At 40.1% G+C, this 20,557-nt stretch overlaps 1 protein-coding gene and 1 long non-coding RNA gene across 2 annotated transcripts in view; one reads left to right on the forward strand and one right to left on the reverse strand.

The window, feature by feature from the left end:
* ARIH2 (ariadne RBR E3 ubiquitin protein ligase 2) overlaps window positions 1–20,557 on the forward strand; it is a 69,171-nt gene that overhangs the window by 15,338 nt on the left and 33,276 nt on the right. The gene's annotated exons all lie outside the window — the stretch shown is intronic.
* LOC116559270 lies at window positions 13,004–20,337 on the reverse strand. The gene is made up of 3 exons (XR_004272401.1): window positions 20,326–20,337; window positions 13,182–13,186; window positions 13,004–13,093 (listed from the first exon to the last, which is right to left on the reverse strand). It is a non-coding gene; the product is annotated as an uncharacterized LOC116559270 (long non-coding RNA).

Raw genomic sequence — 20,557 nt, forward strand, 5'->3', positions numbered from 1 at the left:
TTGGAGAAATATGCCAATTATTACAAGTGTTTTTACTACATTTCTTCTTGCTTTATGAATTGCTATGTTAACTGCAGTAAAGCTGTGAAAATGTTTCTTGTAACACTCTATTCTGCCATATTCTTTTGTGAATTTGTTTTAAAATCTAGTGTTTGCTCTTTAGCAAAATGTAACTGGAAAATCTCTCTAATAGTCTTCTGTGGCTAATTTTTCCCCTTTGTGAATGAATTGTAATGAGTTGTAAGGGCTTCTGACTCTTAAGTGCCGAAGTCTTCGTAGTCCTTTGTTCAAAACGACTTGGCTTCTTTGCCTTTTTGACGTGTAACATGGTCAATTTGTGTTCATAACAACAAAATATTTTAGCCATTTTCTTAATTGGCACCAGATACTTGTGTAGTGCCAAGTTACAAGATAACAAGTATCTGGTGAAAACTTTAATTTTAATTATTAAATTGATTTTCTTTTATTCCGATATAGCTGAATTTTAAAATCATTTTATTTTTATTTACTTACAGTCATTAATTGACCAATAATGGTTTTTTGTTGCTGTTGTTATTGTTGCTACTACTCATGGGAAAGTATCTTCAGGCTGGGCCTGGTTACACTGAGTGTTTGTGTGCTGAGCAGCCCTCTGGTTTCTATTTTTGTGATCTGATGTGAGCTGTCTTTGCATGCCTCTATCTAAGTAGAACCTAGGTTAAATTTCTGTATTTCAAATAGCTGGCTGTTAATAGATTTGTTAATATATTTCACAGTGTTTTAGTCTGGAAGTCTGAGGTGTGTTTTACTGATGTGTAAATTCAGTTTTAAAAGGAGATGAGAAATGTCCAGTGTGACATTGAAAATGGCCTAAATACAAATAGTGCAGAGTTGTTCTTGTCTTGCCAGCTTAGAAAGGTTATTGTCATCACTGTGTACCTGATACTACATAAAACATGCTCATCACCTTCCAAAAAAGAAACTCTTCATCAGATTCAAGGCTAACTTTCATTCTAGTCTTTTTGTTGTGCTTTTTTTCTACTTCAGGAACCATGGAAGTCATGTGTAATCAAGGGGTGATCTGATATTTGTGTGTTTTTTTGTTTTTGACATTTATGTTCTAATCTTGAATTTATATTAAATTTTTTTTGTCAAGATGTTGCTACAGCATTTAAGAAAATAATATCATTCATGTTTTCATTAAAGTAAATTTTCTTCCCTGCTAATCATCCTTCAGATCTTTTCCATGTGCATGCGTAGCATTACTGTTCATTCAACCAGTATTAGATATTTATTGAGAACCTACTAGGCTTCCTGTTATGTTCCTGCTGCAGGCACATAACAGGAAAAATAATTGTGAACAAAACAGACAAAAATCTCTGCTCTGGTAGACATTGCATTCTAATAATCACTATATACATGATCTTATGTGTTCTGCTTTTTTCATTTATATTTCAAACATTTTTCTATTTTTACTTTATCGTCATAATGGCTGTGTAGCATGCCATCTTGTTTTTGAACCATAATTTGCTTGAGCTTTCTCCTTTGGGCATTTAAGTGAGTACCTATATATTATAGTTGATAGGGGACTGGTTATATCGTGTCTTTATAGTTATGGCTTTTGTGTCTGTTGGACCTTGACCAGAGTCTGGGCTAGTGGTCAGATGATTGGGTTCCCATGTCTTCCATTTAATATACTGTGACCTCAGATAAGTCCCTCAGCATCTCTATGCTTGAGCTTCCTCATCTATAAAATAATGATAATAACTCCTTCACAACATTAAATGTGATAATAATCCAGGTAAAGTGCCTGGCACATGAATGTTCATACCAGTTTTCTTGGTCATGGTAGAAGTGGGGCAAAGACACAAAGAGGAAAGAATTATAGGACAGATTTGAAAAAGGTGCAGAATGAGGAGCATTTTGCCCCTCCTGAAATGTATCTGTCCTCTGACTTTATTTCTTAAACTGCCATGAACTGTCAGAACATGAAGTGCTTTTTGTATCACAAATCTTATAAACATGAATGATTTTGTCTGGGCTCTGTGGCTCACACCTGTATTCTCAGCACTTTGGGAGGCAGAGGCAGGTGGATCACCGAGGTCAGGAGTTCAAGACCAGCTTAGCCAACAAGGTGAAACCCTGTCTCTACTAAAAATACAAAAATTATGGCCAGGCGCGGTGGCTCACGCCTGTAATCCTAGCACTTTGGGAGGCCGAGGTGGGTGGATCACCTGAGGTCGGGAGTTCAAGACCAGCCTGGCCATCGTGGTGAAACCCCATCTTTAAATAAAAAAAAAATACAAAAATTAGCTGGTGGTGCATGCCTGTAGTTCCAGTTACTCGGGAGACTGAGGGACGAGAATTGCTTGAACCCGGGAGGTGGAGGTTGCAACAGAGTGAGACTTCGTCTCGAAAAGACAAAAACAAAAAAATACCAATGATTTTGAGGTGATGACCACGTTATCTCCCACAAATGGAGAAAAATACAGGCAGGGTGAGCAAGGGGTTTGTTTGGAGATTTTAACAGGAAAACAGAGCTGTTCTTATAATTGTGAAGAAAGTGTGGTCTCTATCTGGATAAGTTTTTCTCTCTGACTAGCAGTTTCTTTTCCTGGTCAGTTCTACCTGCTCTCATTTCTTTTATTCCTTATTTTAGGCCAATAACAGTATCTTCAATTCTGTCATTATCCTTTCCCAAAGTTCGCAGATAACCTTGCCTCCTTTTACAAGAAACCTTTCGAATGCCATCAAGCTTGGTTTCATGGATTTTCTGTCTTAATTGTTGATACCACCATCCACCAACCTGGAAATAGAGGATTTACCCTACCCATTGTTTCCATGAATCCCTCCCTGATCCCCAGACAGAGTCTGTCACCCTTGCCTCTGTACTACCGTGCTTGTTTCTTGGTGTGTACTTAAAATGTTTACCAATTAGTTGTAAGCTAGAATGTAAACTCTTTATGATAGAGGCTTATATTTTTTCTTTACATAACAGCACCTAGCAGAAATGCCTGGTTATGTTATGTTCTCAGTAATTGTTGCTTGTTGCTGTGTTTAAGCCCAGGCCAATAGATGTACGGTTGAGAATTTAACTCCAGACCTCTACTTCTGTGTGATCCAATTTATAAACAGAAGACAGTCTCTTCAAAGGACATTTTCATGAAGCCAGGTGGCTTCTACATAAAAATGGTATAAACCTAATAGATACATGATTCCCAGCTTATGGTATATATCAGAATTAGTTTTAGCAATTCTCATATAGAAACCTGAACTTCATACAATTGTAATGAAACAGGCTGGGCGTAGTGGCTCACGCCTGTAATCCCAGCACTTTGAGAGGCCAAGGTGGGTGGATCACTTGAGATCAGGAGTTTGAGACCAGCCTGGCCACCATGGTGAAACCTTTTCTCTACATAAATATAAAAATTAGTGGGGCATCATGGCAGGCGCCCGTCATCCCAGCTACTTGGGAGGCTGAGGTAGGATAATCGCTTGAACCTGGGAGGCAGAGGTTGCAGTGAGCTGAGATTGCACCACTGCACTCCATCTTGGGTGACAGAGAGACTCTATCTCAAAAAAAAAAAAAAAATGTATGGGCTGGGCTCACGCCTGTAATCCCAGCACTTTGGGAGGCCAAGATGGGTGGATCATTTTATTCAGGAGTTCAAGACCAAGACCAGCCTGTTGAACATGGTGAAACATCGGGCTGAGGTTGCGGTGAGGTGAGATTGCACCATTGCACTCCAGCCTGGGCGACAGAGTGAGACCCTGTCTCAAAACAAAACAAAACAAAAATGTAATGAAACAGAATCTCGAGGGGCTAGACATTAGATTCTTATAGAAGTGCAGAAAAATTATAAATTATTTGGGTTATTCAAGTGAGGAAGAAGGAGTGCTTGCTGTCTTTTGACTGCTGAAAGAATGTGTCCATCATTTGGAGTGTACTGGTTTTGTAACAGTAGTAGTAGGATATAAATTGCTCATCTATACTTACAGGTTGGATAGGCTTCCCATCGTCTTTTTTTTTTTATTAAACAGAAGACTCCCAAACTACCCATTGTCTTTTTGATGTCTAAATGTAACCTCATATTTCATTGATTTTCAAGATTAAAGTGGATTCTGGAAACTGAGGGGAGAAGATCTAGTTCCTGGGATGAGGGCTATCCTCTTTGCTCTGGCCCCACCATCAGCACTGGTCCTCTGTGAGGTTTTATACTTGAAAGCACCCCCCGCCCGCCCCGCCTTCTGCCTTGGACCTGGGCAAAGCTAAGAGGAAGAAACAGAGTAACTCATAGTTTGAGCCTAGGGGTGGTTTTGGCAAGACTCCTGTCCTCATTCCTCCCTAATCTTCTCAAAAGAGGCTTCAGGTGACTTGGAAACTACTGGACAAATTCCATTCTAACTTATTTTTTTAATGTTTATTTAAATAGATTTTTTCCTTTTCTTTCCTAACTGTCAGAACATGTGAACCTTCTTATTTTCATGTGTACATAAACCAGTTTTTTAGTGTTTCCACTGTACAAAGTCCTATTGTATTTTATGATCTTTAAAAGAGAAGTTTGCTTAGCAATAATTACAAAGAAATGAATATTCTTTAGTAAAAAAAGATAAAATGGGTTCTATGTCCTTTTTGATGATGAATAGCTGTAGAGATGACTAATGGTATCTGTAATCATAAATACAATGTACTTTAAAAGTTTTGAATTTTATGATACTGTAGTAGAACACACTAGATCTTTTGCAAATTTGTTAACATTGATTTCTACTTCAAGATGGTTGGCTACACTCATATACCTTTGCCCTACCTCTACTTCTTCTGTTTATTTTGGTATTCAGATGTCTGTGGCGATTTTATTTGCAGTAGCCAAAAACTGGAAGCAACTTACATATTCATAAACAGATGAATAAACAAACAGTGGCATACCCATAGAACTGCATACTTCTCAGCAGTATAAAAGAATGAGCTACTTATATCAGCATCGTTGATAAACCTCAAAAAAAAAAAAAAAAAAAACCATATGAAGAAACCCAAAGGAGAAAAACATAAAAACTTTATGTCAGTCATATAAAATTCTAGAAAATGCAAACTAATCTATCATGAAGGAAAATAAATCAACAGTTGTCTAGAAGACTAGAAAGAGTAAGAGGAGAGAGATTTTAAGAGGATAAAGTAAATTTGGGAGTACACTTCCATTTTTAAATACCATGCAAATGAAAGTAAAGGCACATGCATGTTGTAAACTCATATTAACAAACAGAATGGGTTGGAGTGGGGTGTTGTGTGGGGACATATTGCAGTTGTGAGCCAGTTTGTCCAAATTTTGAAAAGGCCATAGGCTCTGATCTGATGGATGAATAGTTGAAGAGATAAGTGTGCTGCAAATGGGGGGATTAATAAAAGAGCTGTATATAGACTAGTCATCCCTGTCCCCACTGGGTCTTTAGATTAAAAAAAAAAAAAAAAAGCCCCACAAAAAAAGCAAAAGAAACTCTTATTTTTATTTATTTATTGAGACAGGCTTGCTCTGTCGCCCAGGCTGGAGTGCAGTGGCATAATCTCAACTCACCGCAACCTCCACCTCTCAGGTTCAGGCGGTTCTCCTGCCTCAGCCTCCTGAGTAGCTGGGACTACAGGTGCCTGCCACCACACCTGGCTAATTTTTGTATTTTTAGTAGAGATGGGGTTTCACCAAGTTGGCCAGGCTGGTCTTGAACTCCTGACCTCAGTTAACCTGCCCACTTTGGCTTCCCAAAGTGCTGGGATTAACAAGCGTGAGCTACTGCACCTGGCCAACACTCCTATTTTTAAGAAATGAGATAAACTGGAGATAAATAGGACCCTTAGAATGTGAAATTTGGCTGATCTCGTTTATCGTCTGGGGGTCCTTGAGTCTGGAACAATAACTGTCTCTCGTCAGTCACCCTAAAGTGACAGGTTCTGTTTATGTACATAGAGCTTAGAATTCATTTTCCTGACTCCTCTTCCCTTTAAAAATTTTGAAGTAATAATCACATAACCTAAAACTAACCATTTAAAGTATACAATTCAGTGGCATTTAGTACTTTCACAATGTTATGTACCCATCATCTTCATCTTGTTCCAGAACATTTTCTTTTTTTTCTTTTTTCTTTTTTTTTTTTTTTTTTTCAATAAAGACCGTGTTTCACCATGTTGGTCAGGCTGGTCTTGAACTCCCGACCTCAGGTGATCCTCCCGCCTTGGCCTCCAAAGTGCTTAGATTACAGGCGTGAGCCACCGCGCCCGGCCCAGAACATTTTCATTGCCTCAAAAAGCAGTGACTCTCACCTGTAATCCCAGCACTTTGGGAGGCCGAGGCGGGCAGATGACCTGAGGTCAGGAGTTAGAGATGCTCCTGGCCAACATGGTGAAACCTCGTCTCAACTAAAAAATACAAAAATTAGCCGGGCATAGTAGTGGGCAACTGTAATCCCAGAATACTTGGGAGGCTGAGGCAGGAGAATCACTTGAACCTGGGAGGCAGAGGTTGCATTGAGCTGAGATTGTGCCACTGTACTCCAGCCGGGACAACAGAGCAAGACTCTGTCTCAAAAATTTATTTTTGTATTTTTTAGTAGAGGTGGGGTTTCACCATGTTGACCAGGTTGGTCTCGAACTCCTGGCCTTAGGTGATCCACCCACCTCGGCCTCCCAAAGTGCTGGGATTACAGGTGTGAGCAACCACACCCAGCCACATATACATACATACATACATACATACATACGTATATATATATATATACACATACATACATATATATATATGAAGTATGAGTCATTGGTGGCAAGCAAAAAATATATTTGTGCCTGTTATATGAACATTCTCCTTTGGCCCAAGGATTAGTGGCATTGGAACCACAGCGAAGAAAATGAAGTTCTAGATATGAATAGTATCCTAAAGCTACAAAGGTAACTGATAAAGGAACTAAAAATAGTGATTTATGTATCAAAAAACTGGTTTATATATCAAAAAATTGAAAAGGGGAGATAGGGAGCAATTTAAGTAAGTTACTATTGTTGAGAGTTAGAGGTATACTCAGTGATGTTGGTGACAACCAGAAGAACATTAGAGAAATGATTGGAAGAGATTTCTCCTGGATAGGAAGACCTGGTGGTGGCAAAAAGGAATAAAAGGAATGAGGTGGCAGTGTTGTTCCTTTTCATTAAAATGCCTTTTATGTTTTATGAACCATTGATTTTTCTTTTCCTTTTTTTGGAGATGAACTCTTACTCTGTCGCCCAGGTTGTAATGCAGTGGCATGATCTCAGCTCACTGCAACCTCCACCTGCCGAGTTCAAGCGATTTTCCTGCCTCAGCCTCCCAAGTAGCTGGGATTACAGGCATGCGCAACCACACCCAGCTAATTTTTTTTTTTTTTTGAGACAGAGTCTCACTCCATCACCAAGGCTGGAGTGGAGTTGCATGATCTTGCCTCACTGCAACCTCTGCCTCCTGAATTCAAGAATTCTCTGCTTCAGGCTCCTTATGAATAGCTGGGATTATATGTGCCTGCCACCATGCTCAGGTAATTTTTGTACTTTTAGTAGAGACGGGATTTCACCATGTTGGCCAGGCTGATCCTGAATTCCTGACCTCAGGAGATCCACCCACCTCAGTGTCCCAAAGTGTTGGGATTACTGGCATGAGCCACTACGCCCAGCCCAGCCTCAACTGATTTTTTTTGTTCGTTGGCCGTTCGGATAGGTTAAGAATTATTTCTGAGTAAACAAGTACTTCCTGAATTTCTAATGTCCTTTTACCTTTCAGATAGATTCTGGGAGAGATGGGGAAAAAGGTAGTGTGGCCTCTTCTTTTTCTTTTTTCTTTTTTTTTTTTGGAGACAGAATCTCTGTTGCCCAGGGTGGGGGGCAACCTCCAGCTCCCGAGTTCAGATGATTCTCCTGCCTTAGCCTCCTGAGTAGTCAGATTACAGATGGCCGTCACCATGCCCCACTAATTTTTTTTTTTCCCCACTAAAGTCAGAGTCTCATTGTCACCCAGGCTGGAGTGTAGTGGCGTGATCTAGGCTCACTACAACTTCCACCTCCCAGGTTCAAGTGATTGTTCTGCCTCAGCGTCCCAAGTAGCTAGGACTACAGGCATGTGCCACCATGCCCAGCTGATTTTTGTATTTGTAGTAGAGATGAGGTTTTACCATATTGGCCAGGCTGGTCTTGAATCTTGACCTCAGGTGATCTGCACGCCTTGGCCTCCCAAAGTGCTAGGATTATAGGTGTGAGCCACCATGCCCAGCCAACCTCTTCTTTTTCAAATAACTTAAAGATCTCTCTGTCTTTAATATCTGCCTCCTCCTTCCGCTTTTTGTTTTTCTGATACATCCACTGAAGCACCACTTTATTTTGCTCTGTTGAAAAATTTAAAGTGGATTCTCCAGGCTCTAGCCTTATTGTTCTCACTCCCTAACTTACATACTTGATTTTAGCCTCCTCCAACCTACCGACAGCATCACTACCCTTCTTGCAACCCTTGAGAGACTGCTAAGCCCTCCATCTTTTTTTAACCTGTCTCAGAGAAGCTGTGTCCGGCCTCACCTGCATCCCTGTGCATCCCTGAGGGCTTGGAAGGCCTTGGCACCTTCATACACTCTTGTGGTGGATGTGGGTGTGTGGTGACAAGGCTGGACCACAGGAGACAGGCAGAGGGCCATGTTGGCATATGGGACCTAATGCTAGCACAGGTATTGTTCCAGGTTCTTGGGTTTGGCAGAGAGGGAGTCAGGCAAAAAATTTCTGCCCTCAATGGGGGACAGAAATTCTGTTCCTGTTTATGGAGTTTTATATAAACAGAAAGGTTATAAAAATAGGGTTATATGTTTTGAGCATAAAGGAGTATCAAAGGATAGCAGTTGGTGAGATAGTAGCTCTGCTATTAAAACATGCTTTTGGAATCTGTGGCTTTTTCATTAAGATGTGCTGGTCTCTGAAGTGCCTGCCCTTTAGAGAAGATGGTACTACCATAGAGCATTGTTTAAAATAATTTTTGTACAGGATAGGCTGTGGTACAGGAATGGAGACTCAGCTTTTAGTCCTACTATGTGTAATTCATTTGATTTCGGCTCCCATCTGCATTTCCTTTGGTTGTGGTTGCTGGACATAATCTCCCTATGTGGCATTCCGCTGGAAATCTGTTAGAAGTCTAGAAGAGGCAATAACTGGCCAGGCATGATGGCTCATGCCTGTAATCCCAGCACTTTGGGAGGCCAAGGCTGGTAGATCACCTGAGGTGGGGAGTTCAAGACCAGCCTGACCAACATGGAGAAACCCCATCTGTACTAAAAATAAAAAAAATTAGCCAAGTGTGGTGGCATATGCCTGTAATCCCAGCTACTTGGGAGGCTGAGGCAGGAGAAACGCTTGAACCTGGGAGGCAGAGGTTGTGGCGAGCTGAGATCGCACTATTGTACTCCAGCCTGGGGAACAAGAGTGAAACTCCATCTCAAAAAAAAAAAAAAAAAAAAAAAAGGGCAATAACCAGCGCTTTGTATTAATTACTTCTCAGGTTTCCATTAAATAAACCCTAAAAGATAATGCTGGCTGGGATTTACTTCACAATAATCTGGAGAGAAGAGGGGAGGGCTGGAATGGAGACACAGTGGGTCTGGCGACCAGCTGGTTAATGGATTTCATTATACTCTTCACTTTGGTAGATGTTTGAATTTTTTCGTAATTAAAAAAAATGTGCTCTCATGGTCAAGGAATGATTAATATTTTTACATTATTACATTTCACATAAATAACCTTATATTGAGTGAGGTCTTTTGTATTTTTGGTATTGATTTTAACGATTGGAGTCCATAGCAGTTAGGACTGAATCAAGGTTAGGCTAGTGAGAAGTCTTCAAATTTGTGTTTATTAATCAGATTTAAAAAGATATATAACATTTGGGTGCCTCAGTTACAAGTCAGCCCTCCCTTCTTGTCCCTGTAAAGAAAAGTAGAAGGGGCAAAGTTACGATCAAGTGCCAGAGAGAAGGCCTTTTAGAGGCTGAGCATATTTAAGTGTGAAGTATGGGAGAAATGAAATCCTACCACTTAAATTAGACTTCAGGGGTGAGCCTTGTTTAGGGTCAGAAGCCCTATGAGACCCCATTACCATCACCACTGCTTATGCTGATTTTGCCCCATTGTAGGCTGGTGTTTATTTATTCCTTTGTCTTTGTGCTTTAACTTTCTTTCTTCCTCTTGTCCCTTTAGTACTTTCTTGCCTCCCTCCATATCATCCCTTGTCCCCGGACCCAAATCCATCCATCTTGATCTCTTTAGGCTGATTTTCCGATACCATGGCCTTTCTAGCTCAGGCCCAGAAGCTGGCCCACAGTTCACTCCTTTTCTTCATTTCTGCTTTTTAGTGAGTGACCGCTAGTGTTTGTTAACAAAAGTGATTGAGCCACGAAATAGCAGGCTGAGGCATGAAGACCCATTCATGTAGCCTTAAAAGATTTCAGGCAGTTGGCAAGAAAGAATTCTAAATAAAAATTGAAACTACCACCTGTATTTTTTCAGGCCGTTGATGCTCTCTGCCATCAGCTGCATCCTCCCTATGGCACTGGTAAGTGTGGGAAGGGCTGGTGACAGTTTTGGTGGGCTGCTGGATTTCTTTTTTCTGGGGTAAAAAAATCTATTTGCAAGCTATGTTGTTAATTTGCCCGGAGAACTGGAGAGCTTGAACCAGCTAGAGGGGACTAAAAAGATAAAGAAGCAATTGATCATGTTCATGGATATCCTTGGGGAACTGTTGTCAGGAGCAGGGGCTATTTAGCATATGCCTTTATCCATATATAAAATTAGTATGTTCTGTGACACTATTTTGAATTAATAGACATGTACTATCCATGTGCCCTAGGATGTCAAATAATAACTGTTAAATTTCCTGGAACTCTCAAAATATTTTTTTCTGAAGATAGATGTTGATTGTGTACTAGAAAGGGTCCTGAATGTCATATGTGCTTACCATTTCCTTCAGTAGCAGGATTTCTCTCTCTCTGGTATTTTTAAGTTCTTTGTGATCAGAGGAGTCAAATGTTTGTTCCAATGGCCAGTTTAAACTTCTGATAGAGACTTGCTTGAATGTGGTTGGGGGGAAGGGATTTGGTAGAAATCAGAAAATATATTTGTGGCTGTTATTTACTAACAAATTTCAGGTGGACTTGGGATTTGTGATTTGAAAAATGATATCACAATTCTGCTTATACTGAACAAAGTTGAAACAGCAAGTGGGGCAGCAAGTCACAGAATTTCTAGTCTAAGTCCACAAGCAAATTGCTATTGGAGTTGCCTTACTTAAGATTCTGAAACCCTGCAGCCTTATCCTTGTAGCAAGTAGGTCAGAGGACACAGAGGTTCATAAGTTTTATCTTATTAAGGTAGTCTCCATTCTAAGGTGACAGTTTGATTTTGACAGTTCTCTAGTCTAACACCCTTAGGCTGTGGAAGAAAGTGCCTCCAGAACATCTTACAAAATGCTGAGATTGTAGATTTGTTTATTGCTAACCATGTCAGGAACTGCTTGCTGGTTATAACCATGACTAAAACATTCATATTCACTTCATTACATCTCTGTGAGAAAATCTTACCATTATTGACCCACAGCCTGGATTTCCCCCGGTCACCGTCCTCCATTCCTCAGCTCTGCTTGTGAAGCATGCATAGAATTGTGTGATACATTTACTGTGTTCTTCATCTAAAAACCAGAAAGGAGGACTCCCAGGCAGCTGTCTATCCTTTAGGTTTCTAGGCCAGTGTAACAAAATGGTAACTACTGAACATGTTTTGAGGACCTGTGTCAGAGAGTATTTTCCAAAGGTCGTGAGCAAATACCTTCTGTCATCCTATATAGAGGATGTTTGCTCACGACCTTTGGAAAATACAAATGACCATAAACAAAGTCTTTTTGACATACATGTAGCACATGTTTCCTGAAATAAAGATCTGGAAACCTCTGAGAGTACTGACATTGTAAATGCAATGGCAAAACAAAGCCATATTGGATTGAGGGCTATGGATAATGCAGAGCAATGTGTAGTGTAAATGACAACAGAGGAGAGAAAGCTCATTTGAAGCTGGAAAGAAAGCTCCCCAGTAGTGTCTCACCTGTCATGGTGCAGGTTTGAAGGACTCAGGGAAAGAGGGAAGAAGGGATGTGCTTGGTCTTTGTTCAGATGCGATCTTTGACTCTGTGAAAGCCTTCTTTGGACTACCCAGAAACTTGAGGGCACCCTTCGCTCTTCAGTAAACTTTATGCTTGCCCACACTTCTCTGTGTTGCTCATACACTTTCTTCCCTAGCTCCCAGTAAAATGAGAGAGTTCTTATCTTTGGGGCCTATGTTCATGCTAAGGGGCAGGCACAAATGTGATTGCCCGAAGTCAGTCTAGGGAGTGAGAAGGCAGGCCTAAAAGCCGTGCCTGTGGAAAAGTGATATTGAAGAAGCTGGCTGACTGGGAGCAGAACATCCAGTGGAATACTCAGAAGCCTTGGTCAGGGAGATCAAGAAAGCCAGAGAATGGGCCGGGCGCGGTGGCTCACGCCTGTAATCCCAGCACTTTGGGAGGCCGAGGCGGGTGGATCACGAGGTCAAGAGATCGAGACCATCCTGGTCAACATGGTGAAACCCCGTCTCTACTAAAAATACAAAAAAAAATTAGCTGGGCATGGTGGTGCGTGCCTGTAATCCCAGCTACTCAGGAGGCTGAGGCAGAAGAATTGCCTGAACCCAGGAGGCGGAGGTTGCGGTGAGCCGAGATCGCGCCATTGCACTCCAGACTGGGTAACAAGAGCGAAACTCCGTCTCAAAAAAAAAAAAAAAAAAAAAAAGCCAGAGAATGTTGTAGAGTTATCAGCATTTTAGGCCTATGTGGAAATGACTTTATACTAGGCACTATTAATATTGTACTCTATAGTGTATATAGTCAGTTAGCCTTAGTGAAAACTGTTAAAACTGTAAAGCGGTATTTGTCATTTTGAGGATTATAATAAAAAGCCAAAGTGAACTATTTGATGGAGTAATATAAGGGTCAACCTTTTGTATATTGTGACATTTGATTATGTGAGTGATAGCCATTGAATTTAATAAACTTTGTCTTTTTATTATGAAAAATTTAAGATAAATAACTTTAAACAATTGTACAGTGGGCATTCATATACATACTCTCTAGATTATACAATTGCTAATGTGTTGCTCCATTTGCTTCATCATTTATCTGCCCATCAGTCAACATCATTTTTGAAACAACTCTGTTAAAGTATTTACATGCCGTTAAACTCATCCACTTAAAAATGTACCATTATGGCCGGGTGCGGTGGCTCGCGCCTGTAATCCCAGCACTTTGGGAGGCTGAGGCGGGTGGATCACGAGGTCAGGAGATTGAGACCATCCTGGCCAACATGGTCAAACCCTGTCTCTACTAAAAATACAAAAAAATTAGCTGAGTGTGGTGGCACGCACCTGTAGTCCCAGTTACTCGGGAGGCTGAGGCAGGAGAATTGCTTGAACCTGGGAGGTGGAGGTTGTAGTGAGCCGAGGTCGTGCCACTGCACTCTAGCCTGGCGCCTGGTGATGGAGTGAGACTCTGTCTCAAAAAAAAAAAAAAAAAGTACCATTATTTGAGTTTTATTAAATATACAACTATGTAGTCATTACCACAGTTTCAGTTTTAGAACTTTTCATCACCTAAAAAATTCCTTTGTGTCCATTTGTAGTTGATCCCCATTCCCAAGCAACTACTGATCTTCTGTCTCAATAGTTTTGCCTTTTCTAGAAATTTCATACAATTGGAGTCATACAATATGTAATCTTTTGTCGCCTGATTCTTTCTCTTAGCATAATGGTTGAGGTTCATCCATATTGTATCATATGTCAGTAGTGTGTTCTCTTTTATTGCTGAATAATGATTTTTCATTGTATGGACTTGCCATATTTTGTTTACCCGTTCATTTATAAGTTGGTGGACGTTGAGTTGTTTCTAATTTTTGGCAACTATGCAGTATGCTGCTGTGACCATTCATGTCCAGGGCTTAATATGGCCATGTGTTTTCATTTCTCTTGTATAGATATCTAGGAGTGGGATTGCTGGGTCACGTGGTAAGTGTACTGTTTTCCAAGGTGGTTCTACTACTTTACATTCCCACTAGCATTAGTTTCTCTGCTTCCTTGTTAACACTTGGTATTTTAGGTCTTCTGGATTATAATCATTCTAGTGAGTATGAAGTAGTATCTTGTGATTTTAAGTTGCATTCCCTAATGGCTAGTGTCATTAATCATTAATTAATGATCTTTGTGCTTATTTGCTATTCATACATTTATTTTGTGTGGTGAAATGTCTATTCAAATACTTTGTTATTTAAAATTGCATTTTGTGTCTTACTGAGTTCTAAAAGAGCTTTGTATAGTTTGAATGAAGGCTTTTATTCAGATGTATGATTTGCAGATATTTTCTCCCATCCTATCATCTGTCTCTTCCTTTTTCTTTTTTTTCTCTTTTTTACTTCATCTACTTCTGCTTCCTACTTTTCCATTTTCTAAATGATGTCTTTTGAAGAGTAAAAGCTTAATTTTGATGAAGTCTAGTTTATATTCTTTTTTTTTCTTTTAAGGATTGCGCTTTTAGTGTCATATAAGAAATCTTTGCCCAAACCAAGGCAACAATTTTCTTCTGTGTTTTCTTATAGAAATTTTATAGTTTTAGGTATTACATTTAGATATGTGAACTCTTTTGAGTTAATTTTTATGTGGTATAAAGTAATGGTCTGTGTTCTGTGTTTTGTTTTGTATGAACAGTTATTTAATTGTTCCAGAACCATTTGTTGAAAATACTTTTTTTTTTTTAATTGAATTACATTGGCACCTTTGTTGAAAATTTACCATACATGTATGAGTTTCCTTTTAGACTCTGTTTTGTTCTATTGATCTATATGTCTGTCCTTAGGACAGTATCTTCACTGTCTGTATATAGCTTTATAGTAAGTCTTGAAGTCATATGGTGTAAGTCATTCAACTTTGTTTTTCTCTTTCAAGATTGCTTTGGATATTTTGGATCCTTTACATTTCTACAGATTTTGAGATCAACTATTAATTTTATTAAAAAGCCTGTGGTTTTGATTGGGGTTTTCATTGTGATTGGTTTTGACTGTCGTGTTCAAAATCTGTTTTTTGCCCAGTATGGTAGCTATGTGTGGCCATTGCTCATTTGAAATATAGTTTGAATTGAGATGTGCTGTAAGTCAAAAATACACAGTGTACTTAGAAGGAAACAAAGGACAAAAATAAGCCCGGTGCGGTGGCTCACACCTATAATCCCAGCACTTTGGGAGGCCAAGGCAGGCGGATCACCTGAGGTTGGGAGTTCAAGACCAGCCTGACCAACATGGAGAAACCTCATCTCTACTAAAATATTAGCCGGCGTGGTGGCGCATGCCTGTAATACCAGCTACTCGGGAGGTTGAGGCAGGAGAATCGCTTGACCTGGGAGGTGGAGGTTGCAGTGAGATGAGATCGTGCCATTGCACTCCAGTCTAGGCAACAAGAGCAAAACTCTGTCTCAAAAAAAAAAAAAAAAAAAAAGGTTATCAATGCGTTTTTATGTGTTACATGTTGAAATAATTTCAGATATATCGGGTTAAATACAATTATTAAAATACACCTATTTAATTTTTTAATCTGCTGCCATATAGAAATACTTTTTTTTTTTTTTTTTTTTGGCTCTTTCTTTGAATTCTAACATTTGGTTTCTGTATGTATTGACTTTGTATCATCTTCAAAGTGATCCTTCTACCTTAGCCTCCCAGATAGATGGGACTACAGGTGCATGTCACTATACCCAGCTAATTGTTTGTACTTTTTGTAGAGACAGAGTTTTGCCATGTTGCCTTGGCTGGTCTTGAACTCCTGGGCTCAAGTGATTTGCCCACCTTGGCTTCCCAAAATGCTGGGATTACAAGCATAGCCACTGTACCAGGCCAACTTTGTATTATTATTATTATTTTTTTGGTCAGGCTGGTCTTGCACTCCTGACCTTGTTATCTGCCGCCTTCCTCCCAAAGTGCTGTGACTACAGGTGTGAACCACCGCACCTGGCCATTTTGCTTTTTTTTTTTTTTTTTTAGATGGCATTTTGCTCTTGCCCAGACTGCAGTACAGTGGCACAATCTTGGCTCACTGTAACCTCTGCCACCCGGATTCAAGCAGTTCTCCTCCCTCAGCCTCCCAAATAGCTGGGATTACAGGCATGCGCCACGACGCCTGGCTAATTTTGTGTGTTTAGTAGAGATGAGGTTTTACTGCGTTCATTAGGCTGGTCTCAAACTCCTGACCTCAGGTAATCCACCCACCTTGGCCTCGCAAATTGTTGGGATTACAGGAGTGAACCACTGCACCCGGCCCATTAGTTTTCTAGTTAGTTTTTGTTGTTTTTCTACAGGGTCTCACTCTGTCCACAGGCTGGAGTGCAGTGGTGTGATTACAGCCCACTGCAACCTAGACCTCCCTGGCTCAAGCAATTCTGCCTCAGCCTCCCAAGCAACTGGGACAATAGTCACAGGCCACCACACCTGGCTAATTTTTTTTTCCTTTTTTGAGTTAGAGTCTCTCTTTGTCACCCAGCTTGGAGTGCAGTGGCAAGATCTGTGCAACTTCCGCCCCTTGGGTTCAAGGGATTCCCCTGCCTCCACCTCCTGAGTAGCTGGGATTACAAGTGCCTGCCACCATGCCCAACTAATTTCTATATTTCAGTAGAGACAGGGTTTCACCATGTCGGCAAGGCTGGTCTCGAACTCCTGACCTCATGTGATCTGACTGCCTCAGCCTCCCAAAGTGCTGGGATTATATGCATGAGACACTGTGCATGGCCAAATTTTTGTATTTTTTTTAGAGATGGGGTTTCAGTATGTTGCCCTGGCTGGTCTTGAACTCCTAGGCTCAAGTGATCTGCTCACCACAGCATCCCAGAGTGCTGGGATTATAGGCTTCAGCAACTATGCCCAACCACATTTATTAGTTCTAGTAGTAATTTTGTAGATTCCTTTTTTCCTTGCCGTATTGCACTGGCTGGGGTCTCCAGTATATAATATCAAATGAGGCTGGGCTCAGTGGCTCACATCTGTAATCCCAACACTTTGGGAGGCTGTGGCATGTGGATCACAAGATCAGGAGTTTGAGACTAGCCTGGCCAACATGGTGAAACGCCATCTCTACTAAAAATACAAAAATGTGCCGGCTATGGTGGCGGGCACCTGTATTCCCAGCTACTTGGGAGGCTGAGGCAGGAGAATCACTTAAACCCGTGAGGCAGAGGTTGCAGTGAGCCGAGATCGCGCCACTGCACTCCAGCCTGAGCAACAGAGCAAGACTCCATCTAAAATAAAATAAAGCAGTCAAATTAAATGGTGAGAATATATATCCTTGATATTTTCCTGTTGTTAGCATTGAGTCTTTCATCATTGAGTATGATGTTTTTCATAGATGCTCTTAGATTCAAGCAGTTCACTTTTCTTCCTAATTTACTATGGATTTTTGTTTTGAATTAGTGTAATTTTGTCAGATGGGTTTTCTGCATCTGTTGAAAAGGTCATTTGGGTTTTTTTCCCTTTATTTTGTTAATTTGGTGAATTACATTAAGGAGTTTTTCTATATTGCCGGATTTAATTTGCTGAAATTTTTGAATTAAGGATTTTTGTGTCTATGTCTATGGAATATTGGGGTTTTTAAATGTTTTATCATGGTTATGCTAACCTCATAAAATGAGTTTGGAAGAAATGTTTCTTCTCTAGTTTCTAAAAGTGTTTATGTAAAATTAGTGTTGATAGAATTCACTAGTGAAATCCTTGGGCCTGGAATTTTGTGGGAAGGATTTTGATCATGAATTCAATGTCTTTACTAGATAAAGAGCTGCTCAGTTTTTCTTTTTCATTTTGTGTCATTCTTAGTAAGTATTCCTCAAAGAACATGTTAATTTCATTTCAGGTGTCAATTTTATTAGAATTAGATTGTTCATAACATTTTCTTATTTCTCTCTTTTGTTTCCCTTTCAATATCTATAAGATTTATAGGGTGTGGTCCATCCTCTACCTCTGTTATGGGTAATTGTTTTCTTTTTTTTCCTAATTGTTCTAATGTTTTATCAACTTTGTTGATATTTTTAAGGGATCCATTTTTAGACTTTGTTAATTTTTGCTGTTTCTTGTTTTGGATTTTTTTTTTCTCAATTGTTACTATTTTTACTTCATTTTAACTTAGTCATCTTTTTCTAGCTTCCTTTTTTTAAATTGTAATACACAGCAGTCGCTAAATTTTTCTAGCTTCTTAGGTTAGACTCTTATGTCACTGATTTTTGGACCCTTTTTAGTATAAACATTTACATTTTTTAATTTTCATGTAGGCATTATATTAGCTGCGTCTCAGAAATTTATGCAGTATTTCATTATGCAGTTCAAAACATTTTCTAATTTCTCTGTTTTCTGCTTTGACACAAAGGTTCTATAGAAGTATGTTATTTAATTTCTAAATGTATGCTACAAAGAAGGGCATTATTGGCAGTTGACAGTTAAGAGAAACATATGGGAGTGCTGGAATCATTCAGTCTCTTGCTGTGGGGGGATTCGGTGGTGGGTCCTGATGACTCTCTCCTACTAAGGTATATAAAGTTTGTCCTGTCAATATTGGAGAGTAGTGATGGGTTTTAAACAAGGTAGGAGCTGATCCTGCCAAGATGTAAGGGATCTGCAAGAATTGTGTTATTATTACTGTTGCATAAGGGTGTCAGGAAGCTCATCCTGAGGATTATGGAGTAGTAGGGATATACATTAAGATGCCTTGCCATGTGAGAGAGGCCCTTCTGATGGGAGTGCCGAGGAGAGGAAGAACTAGAGATTGGACAATGGAGTGTTGGTAATGGGAGAGGGTAAAGTGGTTAAAGAAGAGTGAGACATGGAAGAAAAGGTCAACAGTCCTACCTTGGGAGGAGTGGGAATGTGATGCCCCCCCCACTGGCAAGATGGGGATACGAGAGGAAGAGCACAGAGTATCTGAACAGGTGCTACGAAAGAATCACAGAGATCAAGAGGGAGTAGTTAAGGCAGAGAGAATTGTTAAGGCAGAGGGAATTGAAGCATCAGATTCTACCACCAAGATAAGGTATGAGAATTGTTTGAATTTGGCAACAAGGGAATTTATGTTGCCTGGTATAGTATTTCTACTGTCAGCAATTTTTTTTTTTTTTTTTTTTTTTTGGAGGCAGAGTCTCACTCTTGTTGCTCAGGCTGGAGTGCAGTGGTGTGATCTTGGCACACTGCAACCTCTGCTTGCAACCTCTGCTTCTCAGGTTCAAGACATTCTTCTGTCTCAGCCTCCCAAGTAGCTGGGATTATAGGTACCCACCACTATGCCTGGCTAATTTTTGTATTTTTTATTTTTAATAGAGATGGGGGTTCCCATGTTGTCCAGGCTGGTCTCAAACTCCTGACCTCAGGTGATCCGCCCGCTTCAGCCTCTCAAAGTGTTGGGATTACAGGCGTAAGCCACTACCAGCAATTCTGAATAGATTGAAATTCATCAATTGAAATCAACATCTATCAAATTATGAGCCAAATTGAATCAAAAACAGGAATAAGCAGTGAATTTTTGTTTCTGATTTTGGCAGACCCCATAAGCTTTCGAAAGTATTATATATAAATTATTAAACATGATTATTCATTTTCTTGAAACAGAGTCTCACTGTGTCACCCTGGCTGGAGTGCAGTGGTGTGATCATGGATCACTGCAGTCTCCACCTCCTGGGCTCAAGCGATCCTCCTACCTTAGCCTTCTAAGTAGCTGGGACTATAGACACATGCCACCACACCCAGCTAATTTAAAAAAAAAAAAAATTTTTTTTTTTTTTTTTTTTTTTGCAGATAAGGGATCTTACTATGTTACCCAGGCTGGTCTCAAAACTCCTGGGCTCAAGCAATCCTCCCACCTTGGCATTCCAAAGTGCTGAGATTACAGGCTTGAACCACCACACCCAGCCTGTAACCATTCTTTACTCATGGTTTTGTGAATGTACCAAGTTACTGTCAAAGAGATTCCACCAGCTTAGGGTTTGCTATTTAAACAGTGGGGAGATTTCCTCTGGGAATAGTGGAAATGAATTGGCAAATGGGTTTGCTGGAAATAGTAACCCATTGAATGGTACTGTCTTTGCCTTTTGAGGGGTGCCTGTTTAATGGCACCCATTTTGGCCCCTGAAATAGAGGGAACAATAGATACCTTTTTTAGCTCTATAATGAGAGACTCAGCTTACTGCAAATAATTATCTTGAGACTCCTTTTGGACAAGAAACTTTCTAGTTCCTAGTTTTTTTCTTCAGTTAATATTTCTAAAAATAGAAAAAGCATTCATAGTGCCGGGCACGGTGGCCCACACTCATAATCCCAGCACTTTGGGAGGCCAAGACAGGCCAATCCATCAGTTGAGGTCAGGATTTTGAGACCAACCGGCCAATGTGGTAAAATCTCATCTCTACTAAAAATACCAAAATTATCTGGATGTGGTGGTGTGTGCCTAT

The sequence above is a fragment of the Sapajus apella genome, unplaced genomic scaffold (genome assembly GCF_009761245.1).
Source record: "Sapajus apella isolate SASKATOON/1434 unplaced genomic scaffold, GSC_monkey_1.0 scaffold23, whole genome shotgun sequence".
Lineage (NCBI taxonomy): Eukaryota > Metazoa > Chordata > Mammalia > Primates > Cebidae > Sapajus > Sapajus apella.